General features: G+C 40.0%; 1 protein-coding gene across 3 annotated transcripts in view; it reads left to right on the top strand.

The window, feature by feature from the left end:
* pde4cb (phosphodiesterase 4C, cAMP-specific b) overlaps positions 1–21,094 on the top strand; it is a 131,565-nt gene that overhangs the window by 47,300 nt on the left and 63,171 nt on the right. The window lies entirely within an intron of this gene.

Here is a 21,094-nt window from a genome sequence, read left to right as displayed (position 1 = left end):
TTTGCATCCCTGTCCTTGCACTGACCTCCCGTTTGTCAGAGGCAACTATAGAGAGCTCTTAGATGGCACATGCCTGTGTCAAAACCCAGCACTTTCAACACCCAGCGGATATCAAACTCATCACAACCAGCAAACTTCAGGATAAAATAGATTTTATTATCATGCAACGATGGCCTCACAATTGTATACAGTAGGTAACAATAAAGACAACCATAAAATATACTTTAAAAATCATTTATAGAGTTCCAACTTCTGTGACAGCAGACAGTATGACTCTGGCCCTAGAAGTTAAATAAATAGATAAATAAGGTTATAAAACAAAAGCACAATGCAGCACATATGGTACACTTAAAAACAGTAACTAAGTAAAATTTATATAGTGCTTTTGGCAGACATAGGTCACAACAACTGCTTCACAAGGGCAAGATACAACAAGACAGAAATCATAAAAACAAAGTGGCTACGTGAGCCATGTAGTGAAAAGTGCATGCAAACACACAAGAAAAAAAGAGAAATTTGAAATACACAACATCAATACATAAAATTTAAAAAGTAAAGCTCTAGTACATAGTTACCCAAACACCTGTCTAAACAGGTGTGTCTTCAGCTGGCTTTTGAAAGGTACCACAGAGTCAGCAGATCGTAAGAGAGCAGGCAGAGCTACGGCTGCAAAAGTATATGATCAAAGAGAGCGAGCTGAAAGAAAACAGGACTTTGTAAAACATGTATTGGTTACGATGCAGACTGGAGATCCTTGCAAGTCAAACCAATTGAACCCGTTTTGAAATGGGCCTGTGGAAAACCTAAATGAACCAAAAATAGACCCAAACAGAAACAGAAAACTAACACTGATGACAGTATAATGTGCCACTAATAACAAGCAGCCATGCTTAAAATAGTCTCGCCACTAGACAGTCAGAGCTCTCCGCCTTCTGATAGTCTGGGGCCACTCCTTTCTAAAGTGGGTTTAACACACCGGCGAAAACGGCCGGCAACAAAGCAACGGCTCTTGCATTTTTGAAAAGGACACGCCTTCTCTGAAATGTGTGCTCCCCCTTTTCTCGTCCGCAAGGAAGCAAACACACAGCTTGAAAATGGATGCCGAGAGATTAAACTCCGTTTTATCAAATGTGTGCTCATCCGTGAAGAAAATATTTTTTCCAGCGGATGTCTTAGTTACAACATGATTGAGCTAACTGGAGTAGTTTCATGTCGTATCCGACAATGGGAGGCTTTTAACAGATGACATCCTGATGCAGGGCTGCCAAGTTTCAGAAAATGACAAGAGTGAGACTTTAGTGTCATGATGCGTTCGGAAACTTTTTTTTTTAACATCGATTTGGCCTGTTTAAACGTCGATTTATACCTTAAGACTGATGTCCTCACCTCCATGCCAGCGGCTCTCCCTGCACTGTGGCCTCCTAATGCTAGTTTTACAGTGGTTCTCAAAGTGGATTCCAGGGACTCTGTGGGTTCCTTTAGGGGGGTCTAAATTGACCCTTACAAGGTCTGTACAAATGTGTACAAATGGAACCAAATGGACCCATTGGGGTCCATTTGGTTCCATTTGTACACTGTCAGAGTTAAGGATAGACCTTGAAATTTAGAATTTTGAGAAACACTGCTTTAGGAGGGTCTAAATTGATATTTACAAGTCTGTAACTCTAACACACACACACACACACACACACACACATTGAGACTAACGTTAGAGTCTCTTTTTCAAGTGTGAACTGGCCAGTGTGAACTGGCCAAGAGAAGAGGCAAATAAATGTTACACAGCTCTGCAACAAATACAGGACAATGATAGACTTATAGCAGCCTTAGAACAGTACATATTAACTAGGAAACTCAAGGAGAAACAGCGAATCAACAGTGAACAAAATTGGGTAGTTACCTACCGTCCGTCTTCTAGCAAGCAGGAGAACGTCGAGTGGGTTTTAAATGTCGGCGCTGTTGTGTGTGAAAGATAGTTAGAGACGCCAAGACCCGCCTTACGTTGCTTCTGATTGGTTTATATTGCGTGGTGCCTTCCGTGGTTGGTTAGATTTAGGCACAAAGGACTGATGGATTGGTCTGGGATTGGTTATCTCGGTCAGTCAATCAGAGTTACTCGAACTACAGCAAGCCGCGAGGACCAAAGTTTATTATCATGAAAAAAATAAATATAGTGTATTGAATGGGGAAGTATAAGTGTGAGAAATGTCAAGTGTGGCGAGTGGTGTGAGAATGGGTCAAATTGCGTGACTGTCACACTCAAAGCGTGACGCTTGGCAGCTCTGTCCTGATGTTAGCTGTCCCTGTCAGCTGCAGCCACTGATGCTTTCTAGACATCGTGATTTCCCAAAACTGAATAAATACCACACACAGCAACACAAACACAAACACTGCTTTGCTAGCTCAATCATGTTGTAACTAAGATATCCACTGGATAAGATATTTTTTTCACGTACCGTTTAATGAGTTATTACCTATTACAGACACTGCTAACGGCTAACAGGGCTAACAGCTAACGGTTAGCCCAGCTAAAGTAAACGTGCACACAGAAATAGTAATGTTTGTTCAATCATTGTGTTTATAGACTTTACAAACATCGGATTAGTCTAAACGGTGATACAGTGATGTGAAAAAAATGTGATATATATATATATATATATATATATATATGTATATATATATATACATATATATATATATATATATATATATATATATATATATATATGTATATATATATAAGCTCTGCTGGTTTTCTACCCGGAAGTATTTGTAAACAATAGGGCGATTCCCTCTATAGTCCGGCTGGACGGATGAGTCATGGCCTTGTAAAGGATTATGTTTGTTTCTTTTAGTTGGCGAGAATGTGTCGCCGCAAACGGGACAAACATCTACTAACTTTGACGGCGTTTTCTGCGAGCGCAGCTGAGCCATTTTGTACCGCTACACGTGTTTCTAGTGGGACTATGTTTACAAGCACAAGAGTTCAGCGAGCCACCGAAGGACCGCCCTGCAGATTTACTATTGGTTCTGCAACGTAGGGAGTTTTTTTAAACTCTGAAATTGTATCTGCCCATCTAAACACAAAATCAGGGAGAAAGTCATCAGTCTTTAGTTAAGCAAAGCGTCTAAAGACTGACTTGTGAGTCTATGCTTAAAATGAATAGCAGTACCTCTCATTTTTTTCTGCACATTTCTCACTTTCTCACCTCAAAAACATTTTTCTCGCAATAATTACATTATTAAGCATCATGTGATCAAAGTTTTGTTTCAGAGCTGCTGCAACAAAATGAGATCTTACTCAACCTGATTAGACTGAATACAATTTGGACACTACCCAACCTGGGTGCTATATTGGGTCTTGATTACTGAGCGGACTTGGGAAGGCTTCTGGTTCGTATCTATAGCACTATAATCTGACTTATGGTCATGTGCAAAAGGTGATAAATTTTACCCAACCAACATAACATTTTCATAAAATATGGCACAAAAACCCCTGCAAACTTGACAATTCTTTTAACTGATATCAGAAAGATATTTTACACAAGACATAACAGGTAGCAGTTATGGACGACTGCAAACTCTGCATTTGCTTTGATTTGGGCAGTGCATATCTTAATAATGATAAAACATTTTCTGGGTGCCCAGTCTGCAGTACAGAAAGAAAACTACACACACAAAAAGAAAAGACTTAGAATGTTCTGTACACTGACAGCAACATCTGGTGCTATGAGCCACATCAGCAGTTTCTTTTAACACAGCGATTTTGGTGATATTTGCCACCTCACCTGCTGATTGCTTGTTGGCAACAGCGTCTTCACCTTCACCCCTCCCTGTACCCACCTCACACAGAAACAATAAATCTGCACCGTCTGTAATTGCTTTAGCTTGACTGGTAATATGAGAAGCTAGGACAACAGATCCATTCCAGGAGCAAACAGGAGGCGGTAGGCATAATGACTCTGATTCATCACATCGTTGCAGATCTGTTGGTGTGTTGAGTTGAGGGGTATCTGTGCCGATTACTCAGACACAAGCAGAGAATGGGATTCATTTTCCTGTTTGAGCAGGAGGGCCTGGCCATTTTGCAGGGAAACGGTCGTCTCCCCGTTGCTGTTACAGCATGTTAATCATCATCATTGTATCGTTGCCAAATTAACTGTGATACATCAGTTTAATTGTCAGAAACAAAAGAGATCATGGTGAAGACAATAAATAGCCCCCATTCCATGACTTGTTGTCCTGTAAAAACATTTTTGATAGGAATTTAGAAAATTAACCCAAAATAGCAAGGTTTTGTTAATTTTTTCACAGACTGACTTTGTGTTGTAGTTTGCGTTAATGCTATACTAAAGACTCTATACAGTTTAGAGGCATGAAATATTTAAAATAGTTACTTTGTCAGTAAAAAAGTACTTGTTACATTTGTACTTGTTAGTCCATTGTGAATATATTACTACTGCAGAATCTTAAAGACAAACACAAAATCTTATTTGAGGTTTAATTCTCCTTAAATATAAGTAGAATGGGCCTTAAACTATTTATCTTGTGGCCATTGTACAACATGTTGAAACATAATATGGCAGTCCAGGGCCATTTTACACCAGTGACTCACAGTGTTGCTGAAAGCCTAAGCAATAATGAATTTATTTTAAAATGCTTAATATAGCACAACTATGGGCCATGCTACAGTTCATATGTGTAATTTGTTACATACATGTGTGTGTTGTATTCACAGATTCACTTCACAGCAGGTCTGTGATGTGTGCTTTGTGCTAACCGCCATCACACTGACACCCTTTGCCTCAAGAGACTGTTATAATGGGATTAAAGTAATAATTTGTGTTTTCATTTATTCCTAACAGAATTAAAGCTGCATTAGGTAAGATTTGTATGTTAAAATACACCCGCCTAACCAGCCCAAATCACAAACTGGTACTTTAAAGAGAAAAGAGGTTCATGTCCCCCAGCTGAGATGCTGTTGATCAGATGTAATGAAATTCTTGTCTGACATATGGAGACCACTGGGAAATCTCCTACACACACAGAAAGAGACTTTGAAACTTCAGAGCAAAATTCAGATTCAGATTTAACTAACTGAATTTGATTTTGAGAACAAACAGCATACTCAGCTGCAGGCATGATGTATGGCGTAAATTACTGCAACCTGTCCCCTTATCAGCGAATCAGAGAGAGCTAGAGTCACCAGACGACTGAGCTTGTTGCAGTTTTTTACCTCCACCATCGCCCTTTCTTGCCACTGCAACAGAGAAATGTAGGCCTTTAATCAGATAAGTCTGTATGACTTCTGGGTAAAGTGTTTCTCAGACTTGAAAAATAACAGCCAGTGTACCACAGACCACATTTATCTTGTTAGCTGAAAACAAGGCTTTTCAGGAGATACCTTGTTAGTTGTTATGATTTACATCAGGCTTTCGGACCCACCTTATCTAATCTGTCTCTTGCATTGGTAAGCTTTTTATGTTGTGTATGCTAGCAACACGTGACTTCAAGTTTTTTAAATTCCCTTTACCACATATGAATGTTCAGGCTACGGAAATTTTAAAACAAAGTTTTGCTTTCATTGTGCATGTACTGTTAGTCATGCACACCATGAGCTGATTATTATCAACTCGCTTTTGTTACCGGAAAACCACATCTTTTTTTGTTCTGGGGCTCTTTGTGTGATGATGCTGAGCAGTAATTAAACACTGTGAACATACATACATACTGTCATGCAGAAGTTTGATGGGATCAGTAGACGTCTTCTGTTGTCTTCTGTGATTATTAGTTGTCAGCGTCGACATATGTGTTTCTTTTCCAGCTGTATGCTTTGTCACCATCAATTTTCTGCCCCCACTCAAACGATAGGGGTAATAATGATAATGATATTCCACACCAATCACAGACAGACTTTACAATCATTTTGAATATTTAATTTCAGACAAACATTTCAGACTAGATTTCTGATGATCCCACAGATGACATCTTCCTTACTATCCTGTGTCCTTAAACCCAAAAGCAGCTGAACTTGAGAATCAGAGTCACTGGTTTTTAAACAAACAGCATAAACATTTCAAGAGAGATCAGGTAGCTAATGGTGCACAGGACTCAATTTTCTAACTCCCCAGAGGATGGCTGTTTGTGTCTCATGGGATTTCTCAGTCGTATGCCTCTTGAATAAAGTATCTCACTTTTCTTTTCTCTTAATTACACTTTAAGGTTTTCAGATGCCAAACCATGTACATATACACACTTAACTGTAATCCCCATGACAGACCAACACTCTCAGACATCAGGTGGACCTAATGGACACCAAATTACACTACACAAAGCAACATTTTTAAACACTGATTCAGCAAGGAGACCTACACTTCAAGGAATCCCTGTTTTTTAGTGAGTTCCACGTCTTCAAATCACAAGGTATGAAAAACACTGGACATGTTCTATTTGGCCATGTCAGCATGCAGCATGCTAAGTAGTGGCAAAGGTGTGGAAAACTGCTCAACTGGAGTGGCAACAGCTGGTGTGTTGAATCCATGGCTGAATGTCTCTCACGTGATGAGCAAACAGTGGCAGGTGGTGTGGCAGAAGCTGTGGTTATGCTCCTTGTTTAAAATGAAGAGTGCTTGTAAATGTGAAATATCAGGTAGGGCGTCAGCTGCAGTAACATGGATTTTTTATTGAATAGTCGTTAATTGCACGGAGGCCATCAGCTCCTGGAGGTGTTTTCAGTAACTGTAAAATGTTGCTGTTTATCAGTTGTATCATCTGTATTTTCTAAACTAAGGCATGGTTGTAAGGGGATAGGAACATTTAAGACCTGACAGTTGTCACAAATTAGTAAACTTTCAGATATGGAAACACTTCACTTCCCTGGACAGTATTACATATGCTGTATCTATATGATGTTTATGATAAACAGGTCAGGTTAGAATTAATTGGCAACTATGTAGTGATGAGCAAAAACTATGACAGGTGAAATGTGTCCGTTTGGCTGGATTTTTAACATAAAACTTTCAAACATATTGCAATTCAAGAATGAAATTATATTTATGTATTGTGCATTACAGCCGTGATTCATTCAAAGAATGAACTAGACTAATAAACAATATGTAGTGTTTATTGTTTTATAGATGACAGAATTAGTGGTCTGCAACTCAGCACCTGTGATGACGCAAAATGATAATGATTAGTATGTGTCTGAAATCTCTATTTACACTGACAAAGCTATTTAGTTTGTATCAGCAATCTGAGTCACATGGATTTGTTGTTGCGTGAGTTTGGTTTACATTTTTATTTACTGTAATTGGTAGCTAATGTAATTGTTCTTAACACTCTGGCGTCTGGAAGTTGTTATTTTTGTTTTGAGTTATTTGTGATGTTTTGCATAATGTGTATAGGCTACTGAATAGGGGTGTGCTGTATCATATTGTTTACGATAATACCAGTTTAATTTTTAATATGATATGAAAAAATCATGTCAGGATACTAGACTACGACTTCATAATGACGTCATACTGTTACACATGGCAACAACAAGCATGTCTGAAAGCTAAATTAATACAGACTCTAGTGTGGAATAAAGTCTGGCTTTGTTAGGCCTGGGTGTCCTGAATGTTTTATGAACAGTCCTGCACTTTTTCAGACTCTTTTAGTGACCTACTGCTCAGAGGGAACTCATTCAGCTGCTCCTCTGGCAGCAGCACAGCATCTCTCCCTCTCCTCTCTTGCCGTGCACACGGGAGTCGGTGTTGTCAAGTGATTTTGACATAAACCTTTGGTAATGTAAACTTACGTACTGCTTGTGGCTTGACAAAAAACTGCATATATATGAATGTGCAATAGTTATGGTAGCATAACAGCCTGTCACAGGTTACAGCGTGATGATTAGAGGAGAAATGGCAGAGCATAAAGGTCCAGGTGGAAAAAATCACAACTCAATTATGTAGGATTTGTTAAGAGAAGGAAATCACCTGTTGATTTTAGGGATGTCCTGATCCGATATTCGGATTGGTATCGGCCGCCGATATTAGCAAAAAATGGGCATCGGCATCGGATCGGACTGCATGGAAAAATGCTGATCCAAGAACTCAGATCCAGTTTTTTATGGAGTCCGCTCCAGGTTTTCCGGCCTGCCCAGCGCTCCACGATTCAAGCAGTCCATTCCAGTGATCTGCTCCAGCTCTTACTTTCAATCCACCAGGCCAGCATGCAGACGGCAGACACACACACGGAGAGTAGGAGGAGTAGCGGTCAACTTAGTTAACTGACTATTTGTTTTCTGCTCTGGTTTTTTGAGAGTGATATTTTTATTTGGTTTACACTCTTACTGTTTAAGTAAAGAGCACTGATGGCATTGTTTAGGGCACAATTAGTGAAACTGGAGCCATGGATGGACTACAAAAACACTACTAAAATAACTGAAAAGGAAAGGCTGCATTGTTTGTTAAATGCCAACAATATCTTGTGGTGTTAATCTGTTTTTTATTTATTGGGGGGCCAAAGCACAAGTGTGTGGAGTCTTGCTGCTATTTTAATTTCATTGTTAGACATTTTAAAGATTTCTTGTGTTGATTTATTTTCTATTTATTAAGGGGCCAAAGCAGCTAAAGCAAACCAGCTATATTTTTTATTTAATGTTAATGTTCAAGTTTAAAGTTTGTTTATTTAACCCTATTAACAATAAACAGGTCAGTTTCTCATACCAACTGTTGTGGATCATTCTAACTAACCCAATTATGTACTTGTTCTTGTTAGAGTAATATCGCTTGATCAAACCTTTTCTAACATGACTGACAACAAAATAAGTGAATATGTATAATACGCGCTTGGATCGGATCGGTATCGGTATCGGCCAAAACTCAAGGCTGTAATATCGGTATCGGATCGGAAGTGAAAAAAGTGGATCGGGACATCCCTAGTTGATTTATATATATAGATCCCAGAGTACAGTTTTTTGTAATTGGGAACTGTTTAAATGTGTAATTTGTGGTAGATTTTATTTTGTTGAACTATTAATATTGTATACAGAATCTAAATCTCTCTCGGAGTTAATGTTGTTCACAAACTAAAGAAATTATTACTTCATTATAAATTCATTTTTGTTTAGTTTTTACTGAATAATTGAAGGTAAACTTTTAGGTTGACATGTAAAACGATATCAATTATTTTGTTGCAATCCTATGTTCTTAAATGAATGATGAAAAATGTTTATATCGTTATTGCAAAAAAAAAAATGATGGTTTACATTATCCTCCAGGTAGAAAACTCCAGTGTCATGAACATAAATGATAACGGTGCGGTGCTAACGCTGCCTTAGTTGGTGTGTTTTTGGCCATCTACAAAAGGCCCACCTAAAAAAAACAGTATCAGTTTTAGTGTGCGCTATAAAATCTCCATTTTACTTTGCAAGCACAGAAGTTCCTGGTCTACCGCTGCCTTGTTTCATTAGTGTGTAAGATAAAGTGGTGAAAATGTTTTAAATATAGCATACACTTAAACTGATTTTTTTTTTTTTTTTGGTGGCTAAAGTACATTTTATTGCGGCCCCTGTCCACAGCACTACATTGAGTATCCTTTGTGCAGGTAGATTTGGTTTATGAAAGATGCTGGCAAAGCAACACAACACATAAAATAAGCACAGCAGAAAGGTCAGATAGGTCAGACCACCGCTTTAACTATATTTCTGTAAACATTACAGTTACAGCAGAAAATGACAACAGAAATAAACAAGTCTGCCAATTCCACATACCTCTGCAGCTGAAATCAATTGCCAGTTGTATGGCAGTGTATGTAATTGTCTGGCATTTTGTGTTGTTGAGTCAAGCCAGCAGGTGCCATTTTATATGATGAGTTTAGAAGGAAAACTGGCACACACAGACCCAATCGCTGGGTGGGTTTTACATATCAGAAAGGCATGTATGATTATCTCCACCCATCACAGGGTGACGAGGGTGGGGATGCAGAGCTCTGTCTGTGTCTCTCAGTTGTTATAAATCAGCCCTGCCTAGTAAATCATTATTCAGCAGAGATGTTATCTGGTTTTCAGCATTCAGGACAGACAAAGATCTGCATTATGGCCCTGAACCCTCTCAACTTCACCTGTTTACTCAATATAAATTAATGAGTGCTAAAGGGTTTGAAATGGTAATATGAAGACAGAGATATTTTTTTGCAGCAGAATCCATTTTTTTCATCAAAAAAGTCAAGCTCATATGTATGTCATTCATAATTTAATACATCTTGAGTGCCTGCAGGGTTGTTGGATTAGATTTGCTGAAAAGCAGCTGAGTCAGTGCTCCCTTATATTTTTGTGGATATGCCACACTCTCTTATATCTAAACGACAGAAAAGGTCGATTTCCACTGACTTCCAAAATGATATATATGACCGTCCTAACCAATGCAGTTTTACACGCACAGATGTTTGCTGGTACACTAAACTAAAATGCTAAAATTTGTGGTTAGGTTTAGGCGACAAAACTAGAACACATCAACATAACATGATGTATGACACATGACAGATGTCACATAAGTCACAGTATGCTACACACATGGTTGGGGAGTAATGGAATACAAGGAACTAAGTTATGTATTTAGAATACAAGATATGAGTACCTCTATGCCATTACAGTTATAGTTTAAATTGGTGGCATTTTGAGTACAGTTACTGTCTTTAAAAATAAATTACTTGGAGGGATTATTTAATTTGTTGTTTTATTTTCTCCAACACCATGCCCTAACTAAACGTGATGTGAGCGAGTGTCAGTTTGATTTTATTGTTTTTATTGAAATGTCCTGTCTGGCTATGAGTGTGCTGCCATTTTGAGCTGAATTTCTGTCAGTTGCCCTGTTTCTGTTTGTTCGTGTCGCTAGCTTTGAAAGCTCTGCAATGGCCGAGGAACAGTGGATCTGTGAAGCTGAAATGACATATTATCAATATGACACCTCCTCATTTAACTGTAAAAACATACATAAGGTGGCATCTGGCCGGAGGAAGATGTGTGTGTTCTTTTATGAACATAGAAAGATAGACAGTTCTATCTATCTTTCAGTTCTCGTCCTTTTTTAAGTGGTCACATCTCCACTGGATCACTCAGATGATTGGTAGCCTATATGGTTTGTTTACATGTTGTTTACATGAAATTCATATGAGGCACACATTTACCATGAACAGATTTTTTGGCATGACAACATAAGATCCAGAAAAATGAGCTCAGCGAGATGATCTTGGAGTATTCTAAAAGAAATCTAAAGGATTAAGAATAACTTTCTTAGTTTGAGTAATCTAATGCAATATGCTACAATTGACATTTTAGGGCATGTATTCAGTAATCTGTGGTGGAATACATTTTAAAAGTAATCCTCCCAACACTGACTACTGCTTAGAGAAGCTACCATGTATGCTCTCCTGGGTGAAAGTCCTGTGGTAGTCTTACCCATCTATCACCCCTCCCGCTCGTCCTATATGAACTTCTTCGATTTTTAACATTAAACAGACTGTGTTGTTTTATAAGCTGTGTCACCTTACTTCCTCCTCTCTCCCCTGAAAAAGTAATAATATAGTAATACAGTGCGTGGCAGTGGTGGCACAGTAGTACGGACGTTTTACAGTAGAGAAAATGTAGTGCCAAAGAAAAGGGCTGTCTGACAGTGAGGTAAAGCAGTTGAAAATAATCCCCAATAAAGCATCCACTTAGACAGATGTTAATGGGTGGGACTCCTGCCTGATATTCCAAACTGGGGGCACTCCAGGCATCATCTACTGAAGGTAATACACTGATGATATACAAGTATCTCATATGACCAGGGGTGGAAATCCCGGTGGGGACCGGGGGACATGACTCCCCCTTCAGTAAAGCTGTACCCCCCTAGAATCATTTGAGACACAATTAATAATTTTTGAACAATGCAGTAGTATTTATTGAAAGCACAATGTAAGTGGTGCTCATTTCCAACGGGTGGGGCTGCTTGGCAGCAGTAGCAGCGTGTGGCTGGAACCGCTGTCCACATCGTGCATCACAGACACAGTTTAACTTACACAAGTTACAACACATCCCATTTACTGTTACAACAAGCCCCAGGCCCAGGCTGATAATATAAACTGTCTGCAACATTTCTCCTGCATTGTTCAAAAGCCTACTCAATTACGAGTGCTGCTAAGCTAAAAGCTAATGATTAAGCTCAGAGTTTAGTGATAGTCAGAGAGGACAGGAGAGAAAGAAGAGGGAGAGGACAGGACAAGAGCAGTCAGTGGCGGAGCAATGGATACCTGTCTGTAGGCTCTCCACCTGTCAGTGAGACAACCATGAATGACGTGCACTCTAACTGACAAGGAGCGGTCATTACGCGCGACCATTATGCATGGTTGTGGCGGAGCGGCTCGTATGGGTACCTGTCTGTAGGCTCTCCTCCTGTCAGTGAGACAAACATGAAAGACATGCAGACGAGCAGTCATTACGCGCGACTATTACACATGGTTGTGACGGAGCGTAGCTAATGGGTACCTGTCTGTAGGCTCTCCTCCTGTCAATGAGACAAACATCAAAGACGTGCAGACGAGGAGCGGTCATTACGCACGACTATTACGCACGGTTGTGAGGTGCGCACCGGCAGATCTCACAGCACACTGTTTATAAACCAGTTTACCAGTTTAATTGCAGGAAATGTTTAGTTTTAGTTTTAGTTTTAGTTAGTATAGACATTCACTCTGCCTGTTGGAGAGATAGAGAGAAGATTAAAGCGTCAAATTGCGGTAAAAGATGCTGTATAAAAGACAGGCTACAACTTTTTTCCTTGTCCCCTCCTGGAATTATTTTCTAAAATTTTACTGTTTATTGTCCCCCCCAACTATGAAATGGGATTTTCGCCCCTGCATATGACCCCATTTAAAAAATCCCACACTAACCCTAAAATTAAAACAAATGACTATTTCCCTCTCAGATGAAAACGTCTTTCTACCAGTACAACACCCTTCACTGTAGTGTCTCCAGTGCCTCTGTAATAGTTAGAATATGGCACGCAAACAGTGCTACTAAACTCATTTTATATCAATTAACAAATAAGATTAATATAAAAACCTTAACAAGATTAATATAGAAACCTTTTCCTGTTAATATTACAGATGTCAAGTGAAGACAAATTGCACAAGCCTCCAAATGTCATGGTATTTCTTTACTTTCAGAGGAGAGAAATTGCCGATGGAATAAAAATTGTTCCCCCAAATGGCTGGGAACCCCTTAATGTTCTGACCTTTTGCTGACAGTAAGCCTTCCAGTCTCACCCAGGGTCTTCAACCAGAATGGGGAAATAAAAGTGTGACCTTCTGGTAGAAACTATCAATGTGCCACCACCCTTGGGACTGTCAAAAGGTTTGCTCATTCATGAGTTCCCCTTATTTTTGGATTAGCTCTTCCTCCCTGTAGTGTCTTGTGAATGGAAGTTTAACCTTTAGTGCAATTTATTTGCTGTTAATCATACTACAAAGGGCATATCATACTGTTCACTAAAGAGAGTGTTGGTACTGAAAATACCATAAATGGTGAAATTTGATGGGTGAAAAACATCTTTTATGACTAAGACAATGAGATAGATAAACAAGATACCAGCACAGCACCCTCAAAGGATGCCACTTCAGTAATTTATCCAGCTGTATGTTTTGATTTACTTTGCTGTTGGATACCAGCAACTCCAATGACATAATTTGGACTACATACCTTGTTTTGTTTTTCACTTACTCCACATACGTTCCCTGTCTTCACAACTATTTCAGCATAGGCATTGGAGAAGCCTAAATAAGCTCTAGTTTTGAGAAAAAACAGATATTTTATCCATCTACTGTACATTCGTACTCAAGATATCTCCCATGATGCCTTGAAACTTTCCTAGATAACTCGGAGTTAGACCACCTGTCAGGCTGTTCTCAGTGCTGCTGGCGAGCGAGCGCGAAGTGTAAATGAAGTGCAGTGTAATGGGATGGTAACAGAAGCCGATTGGACATGTGTAAATGAACACTCCTCAGCTTTAGTAACACATTTCAGTGCTACTTTCCTCACTATTCGGCGGTGAAACATTCCACCTCTCAGCAGTAAAGAACATATGCAGTTTCTAAATAAAGCTAATGCCCCAAAGTGTTCTCAGTTCTGACAGAACAACAGCAAATCTAACATGTTCACTCCTCTGAACGGAAGTTGGAAGAAATAATGACTAAAAGTGGCTTTTTTAAAGCCCAATATTTAATGGTTAACATCTGATGTGGTTATGAGGTGCAGGACAATTCATTCATTCTCTTTTTTTGTTACAGTTAATGTAGTCTGACTCACAGGATGTGGATTGTGTCTATAAATCTGCAATTGGCCAGCTATTTTAAGTCAGCATTCGCCCCCCGCTGCTGTCTGCTATGGTTTACTGCTAAGGTCTACAACGAATAAAATAGCTTGTAAATGCACCTCGGAAAAGCCCAAACTCCAGCTCGCAGGACTCTCATAGCTGATGTTAATCCTTTGCAGCAGCATGCACCAGTGACATTGACTTTACTAATGTACTGATCAGTTCCACTTCAAGAGCTTCTGTGATAGGGTCCTAATAATGTTCTGCTAGAGCCACATACAGCTAACAAATCTATCACTAAAGGTTGAATCACACAGTCCCCATGCGTCCGTTCCTTTTTTTCCCCAGTGTTTTCTTTTACAGAGAATTAGCCATTTTCATGCCAAGGCTCGCTTCCCCATGTGCAAAAGTTCCACTAAAACAAGTTTACCCCAACACTATTTTGCAAGAGCACTGTCGCTGCCCTCTGGTCTTAGCATAGCCCAAGAAAATTGTGATTGGTTAAAAGAAATACAAACAAGCGAGAGCATTTTTTTTCCTCTATAGCAGAATGTGCCTTCAGACCTTTCTCTAGCGCTGACACAGTGCTGTGGAGCTAGGTCTGGCTGAGCGAGACTACAGTAAATGTATGTTATTGTTTTATTATTGTGATTGAAGGCTACATTTTCACAAGGATTTTTACCCTTATTAAAAAGGGTCTTTAACTTTAAAGTATGCACACAATCAAGGCCTAAAAAAATCTGCTAGTTTTACCGATTACAGCCATTGTTTCATTGTTTTCTCTGCGTCTGATAAATTTAGGTATTATAGGAAAAGACGTGAATAATCAATGAGACAAATTAATTATACTGTAAATATATCCATATGGAAATCCCTCTGTAGGTAGATACATCTCAGAAATGGACAGAAAGATATTAAAGTCTGCCTGCTGTTGTGCCACTGGATCTGTCCCCGTGCCAAACTGAGGGATGAGGTAATCAGAGCTTTGCGAGCATTATCGATGAAGAGGTTTTCAGTGCAGGCCGTCCTTGTTCTTTTGGAGCCTTGCCTTTCTTTTCTCACCAGGTGATGTGTTATGTGAAGCGCCTTGCTGCTGGTCAGCTGAGTAGAGCTGTAAAGCTGCCTGAGGGCTTTGGAGATGCTGGTAGTGGGAAGTCAATCTCCTATCAGTGTTTCACAGATGGACATCTTTACTGCCGGGAAAAACAGAGGAGCATCAATGTGAATTTGTGAAAGGTTGGTAAGAAAAAGATAAGAGGAAAGACACCAACTGATTTTCTTACCAAGGCAAGAGAACATCACATTTACAAGTCTTGTAGCTTTGCAGAAAAAAACATGATTTACACTCTTAGCATTGCCTTTGTAGAGCAGAGTTGCTGAGAGGCTGACAGACCATTAGGACAGGGGGTGTTAACATCAGTGTCATTTCTTCATTTCTTGCGATAATATTCAGAATTTGACTGAAGTATTATAACTTTTATAACACCTCTTTAACAAGGCAGGCTGACAAAGATCATGGTCTTATTGACAAGAACAGAAGTGTATTGTAGTGTTTGATTTAGGACATGACAAAATTAAGTTGTATATTCAGTTGTTGATTTGTTAAAACTGCCCCTGCCCTCAATTTCCAAACAACTCAGTGTTTGCAGACCAAACTGAGTCCCATATGGGCTGCTTTACCTGTTTGTTGTGTTTGCTCTTACCTTTTTTTTTCAGCAGCAGATTGAACCATAAAATACTTTTCCATCTAAAAGTTCCCTCTGCTGTTTACTTACATTTGTTGTTAATTTTTTTTTACTACAAACCCTTTACCAGGGGGTTCCTCAAGGAATCCTCTTGGGTCTTCTTATAATTAAAATCTGCCACACTCCTTAAACCTTTTTGATTTACAGATATTGATATAATCATTGACATGATGATGACATTAACAATATCAACATTTAAGTTCACCTTAAGATGATCCAGTAGAACTTTTTTTTATCACCTGGTCAATTACCTTCAGATCTGCAGTGTGTAACTATGGCTGAAGCCCCAGGTGCGTGCAAGGTCACCAGGCGGAGATGGGGCCTCAGCAGATGTCCTGTTTGAATAACAACATACTGTTTGCCATTGAGGAGCTCCCGGTTGCCTAGGAGATGCAGCAGACCCTGACAGACAGTTGGATCTGATGCTGTGTGATGAAAGATGTGATGGTTGAGTCTTTTTCTTGCTGACAGTCTGGGCTGAGCTTTCATCTTCAGGGCCTTACTCAAAAGTTAAGGGCAGATAAACCAGTAGAAAGAGAAGACGGCAGTAATAATAGAGAATAGTTAGGTAAAGTAAGTAAGAGAAAAGTGTAATGTAGTTTAGTATGGTAGTGTAATGCATCATATTAATTATGGACATGTAAAATGGTCAGATGTATTTTATTTAAATTGTTTGTTCAGTTCATGACTTTCATGTGTTTGTTGAACCTTGTGTCAGAATGTAAGATGACAACTGCTTGATCTTAGACAACAAGGATTTTATGAAGCATTTTATGAGACATATCGACATCCCTCATATGTGATGGATGCATGTCATGTTGTTGGCTATGGTGAGATGTGAAGTGCTGTACCTCAGGCGTAAAGGTCAGATGAGTCACACATGGTTGATAGAAGTGACTGAGAAGGTGAACTTACCTGGTAATGCTTATGATATCCATGGGCAAGACTTGAGGAAAAATATTACCATAGTTTTTCCGCGCAGCTGCAAAGGACTGGGGCGCACACTTTACCTGATGAGCAAGAGGTCCCCCCCCCCCAATGAATGTTTTTGTTTGATAAATGTGTGAAGGAAGTGATAAATTCATATACTGCATGAATTTGAAATAGAGGAAAGTGGCTGGATGATCTACAGGCAGCAGGTATTGTCAAAAAATTTAATCTTGTTGCATGTGATCCATACAAAATGAAAAAAAGTGATTTTCCCACGACTTGATGGATTTGCCCAGTGTGGACAAGATTGTTGTTGCATATTACCACATCCTCCAGACCTCCTAACGTTACTAATGTTACACAGTGAGCCGATGAAAGTGTAACTATTTTGTGTGTAGTTGGGACCATGACTGTAACGAATGTTGTCTTGTTTTTGGCCGGATGAATTAATGTGCTAGTATAACTGTGTTTTATATTTCAACTCTTTAAGGTTGCATGGATGCATCAGGCTAATGTTACTAGCTAACTTAAGCAACTATGTTCTGGCTCAACCGTTCCTAGAGGTCTGATGAAACACAGCTAAAAATCTGGGTCGTGACTAAAAACCTGGAGACGCTGTAACAGCACATTGTAATTGCATCTAACTTGAGGCATGTTTAACACAATGCTTTATTGTTAACGTTTGACATTAGTTGAATCCACTCCTCCAGGCTTAAGACAGAGGTCTTTGTTGCACACCTGCTGCTGTTCTCAGTGAGTTTTTGTTTTTATTTCTCCCCTTTATGTCCTACTATTTTTTGGGATGTTTTTTCCCAGTTTGATCGATTGGAACAGCCATGAACAGTGCAAATCATAAGAATTTGTGCAGTGCTGGTGGTCTTTGCCTTGAGATGCCTGCCCTCGATCTGGACAGCATACAGATGTATGATGTCATATGCAAAGAAGCTATTGTTTCAGCCGTAGTGGCACAGACAGTTAAGCCTTTATGTAGAGTTATTAAAACTCAACTTTGTTTTTGTTGACAAATTTCAACTTTGGACCATGGTTCCTTTTTGCCCATGCATGTTGTCTGCACTTTGCATATATTGCTATAAGTGTCATGGACTTCGCCAGACCAGATCAGAAAAATGCAAATTTGTCTGGAACCTCTCAGTTCATTTTAAATTCCCCGGGCTGTTATCAACTGGTGTTGAACATAATGCCTCTGGACACAATTGGATAGACCCACAGCCAATTAGAGTGAATGCAACATGATGTAGCTGAGCAATGGACAAACAACCCACCACAGTGTGCCAAGATAAGCTGTGATGGTGTTGCAACAATGGGCTCTAGTTTCCCGGCGCAGCGCAGGTGGCGCAGGGTGGCGAACCCCGCGCAGAGCTAGTTTCGAGCAGCGCAACCTGAGGCGTGCGCAGTTTGGTAGTTTGGCAGACCGAGGTGCGCTGAGATGGGTGTGGCGGTGCAGCAGGGGGAGGTGTCGACAGATCCAGCTTGGCGCAGTGACAGTTTCGTGCCAAAAGGCTTCGCTGAAGGTGCGCTAAAAGCTCGCCATCTGAAACCAGGTCTACTGTCAGCGCAGGGGGAGCGCAGCCGGTGTAGGTTTGGCTGACCGGCGGACAGTGCACACACGTCACCAAAACCTCACAGGCAGGTTTCTAGAATATCAGGCACATTAACAATGCAATAAATAGCCACAAAACCACTATTCAATGCAACTATCTGCAATCAGCACATAAATGTATCTCTATATCGACTGTCCCGTCACATCTGATGTCAGATCAAAGGGGATTGGCACCGTTTGGCACGTGTAATGGAAACCCAACCTGATTTGATTAACACAGCTGCAAACTAATGAGTTCACATTCCTCTCAGCCAACCACAAACAGCCACAGCATCAGATAGGGAATATATATTCAGCATCTGTCATCTTAGAAAAGTCAAAAGAAAAGAAAGAGAGAGTGAGACTGCGAGAGAGAATGAGCGCGCACAAGAGAAACACAACATTGATTTACAATTGTGATGACCTCCTCCCAGGCTACCTTTGCATCATCAGCCCGTGGAGGTCTGCTTGCAGTTCCGTATATTTGGACACTGTGAGCTTGGACCTCCCGGACCAAAACATCAGTTTCCTCCTGGGAGGAGTTTGGCCGTCTGACGCTGCTGCTCTCTTCTGCCATGGCGAATTGAGTAAACTCTCATTACGCCTTCACGCGGTGCATTTAAGGGAGAGGAGAGGGGCTCATTTGATTGGTGTGATGTGTGTAAAACCCACTCCACACCTTCTCTCCTCCCTCTTTCCGACTTGCGCCGGTAGGAGGGATGGAGGTGGGAAAGAGGAGTAGCTGCACCAGGGCCCACAGTGTGCCAAACTTACAAAATCCGCCTGGCCACACCCAGTTGGCGAAGCGCAGGTGCGCTGCGCCTCCGCTGCGCCCGATCTGCGAAACTAGAGCCCAATATGTCTGTGAACGAGTGTTCCCGTTTTTGCCATCAGAATTGAAGCTAAAAAGCGTTTTTACTCACTCTACTAAAAATATTTAAGACAAGAGGAAAGGCCAGAACCTTTTTTATTGACTTGTTGATCTATGAAAATGCCTCCAAGGTGCTCCTTTTTACAGTCATCGTACAGTCAAGCACACTTCATTTTAGATAAACAGTTGTGATTGGCCCATCAGATCTCAAGTTGCTGGAAATCTGTCAAAACTGGCAGGGGAACAGACGCATATTGCAGAACAAATAAAACATTAGCTTACAGATTGATCTGGTTCCCAGGCAAATGAACTATCAACCCTTAGCATAAAGTGTTTTTACAAGTTTTTTCCTGTTGTACTTTCAGTTTTGACCTCAGTCTCATGTTGGTTTGAAAACTGGTATATAAAAATGCCGTCAGACTACTTTTATAGTAGTGAAAGTAAAGTATAATGTCAGCTCTTTGTTGATTTGTCCTCAGAGCTCACTCAACCTTCATTAGGAAATACTGTGAGGCGGTAGAAGGACTTTGTTTCGATTACTGCTGTACTGACGCCAAACATAATCAGCGTTGTGTCTTTTTGTTGGTATTTTATTATCATCACTAACATCATAATTGCTTGTCAACACTGAATGCTGACAGCAAAACATAATGAATGAGTCATTTTGAATAAACGACAACCTTAAGCAGCAACTATCCTAATTTAATGAATGACTAATCCTTGATTCAAATATATTTAGCTCAATATGTATGACATTAATCTAAAAATGATAGTGATGAGATTGAGGTATGAAAGACGGTCTGAAAAAGAAAAGGAAGCCTGCAGTGAGTAATAAGTTCTGGACATATTTTTTAGTGTTTAATGTTAAGATTCTGGTGATTTCCAATCAGGCTGTTAGAGACCATACTGCAAAGCTTAGTCGGTGCACCACAACCAGCTATTAAAAGCAAAGATGTCACCTTTGAACAAAGACACCGACAGATATCAATGGGGGTGTGACCTGTAGTCGTTCGATCAGTGGGAATGTGCTGAGTGCCTGGTGAGAGTCTGTATACCATGGATAATGGCTTTGATCCCAGCTCTCGGCCTTTTCCAGAGGAAGTTGTCCAGAATGAGCCTCTTCATGTTCCTGGCTCCTCTTCCCCCTGGAGCTTGCTGGGACTCGGTGATTCCATCTGGACAAGCTTATCGCCGCTCTGTGCATCACTCCTCGCTCTGTAACCTGATCTTATGTTGTTCCCCTTTTTAGGCATTTAGCAGGCATATTTATGTAGATTACTAGCAGATTCATCTCAAATCCTGAGAACACCAAAATTATGGAAAGACCGCTGTTATTACACACAATAGATGGAATAAATAGTCACATTTCTGCATTATAATTTTGTGAAAAATAATGTGCTGATTAGTATAAGTCTAGTGATAATTTATATATGTATTTTCTTACACTAAAAAAACACCAGGAACGCCTAAATACAAGTAATTGATCTTACTAACAAGTATTTAACGTGTAGTAGCCAAACACTGAGATTGCTTCTTCCTCTGTAGCACAAAACAAATCAATAACTCACTCCGCTGTGCTAAGAGGAGCTCTGTATAGTTTCAGAGCATTAATAAAGTAGCA

This window comes from Epinephelus lanceolatus, chromosome 6 (genome assembly GCF_041903045.1).
Source record: "Epinephelus lanceolatus isolate andai-2023 chromosome 6, ASM4190304v1, whole genome shotgun sequence".
In the NCBI taxonomy this organism is placed as follows: Eukaryota; Metazoa; Chordata; class Actinopteri; order Perciformes; family Serranidae; genus Epinephelus; species Epinephelus lanceolatus.
This window is presented reverse-complemented; position numbering and strand designations above follow the sequence as displayed.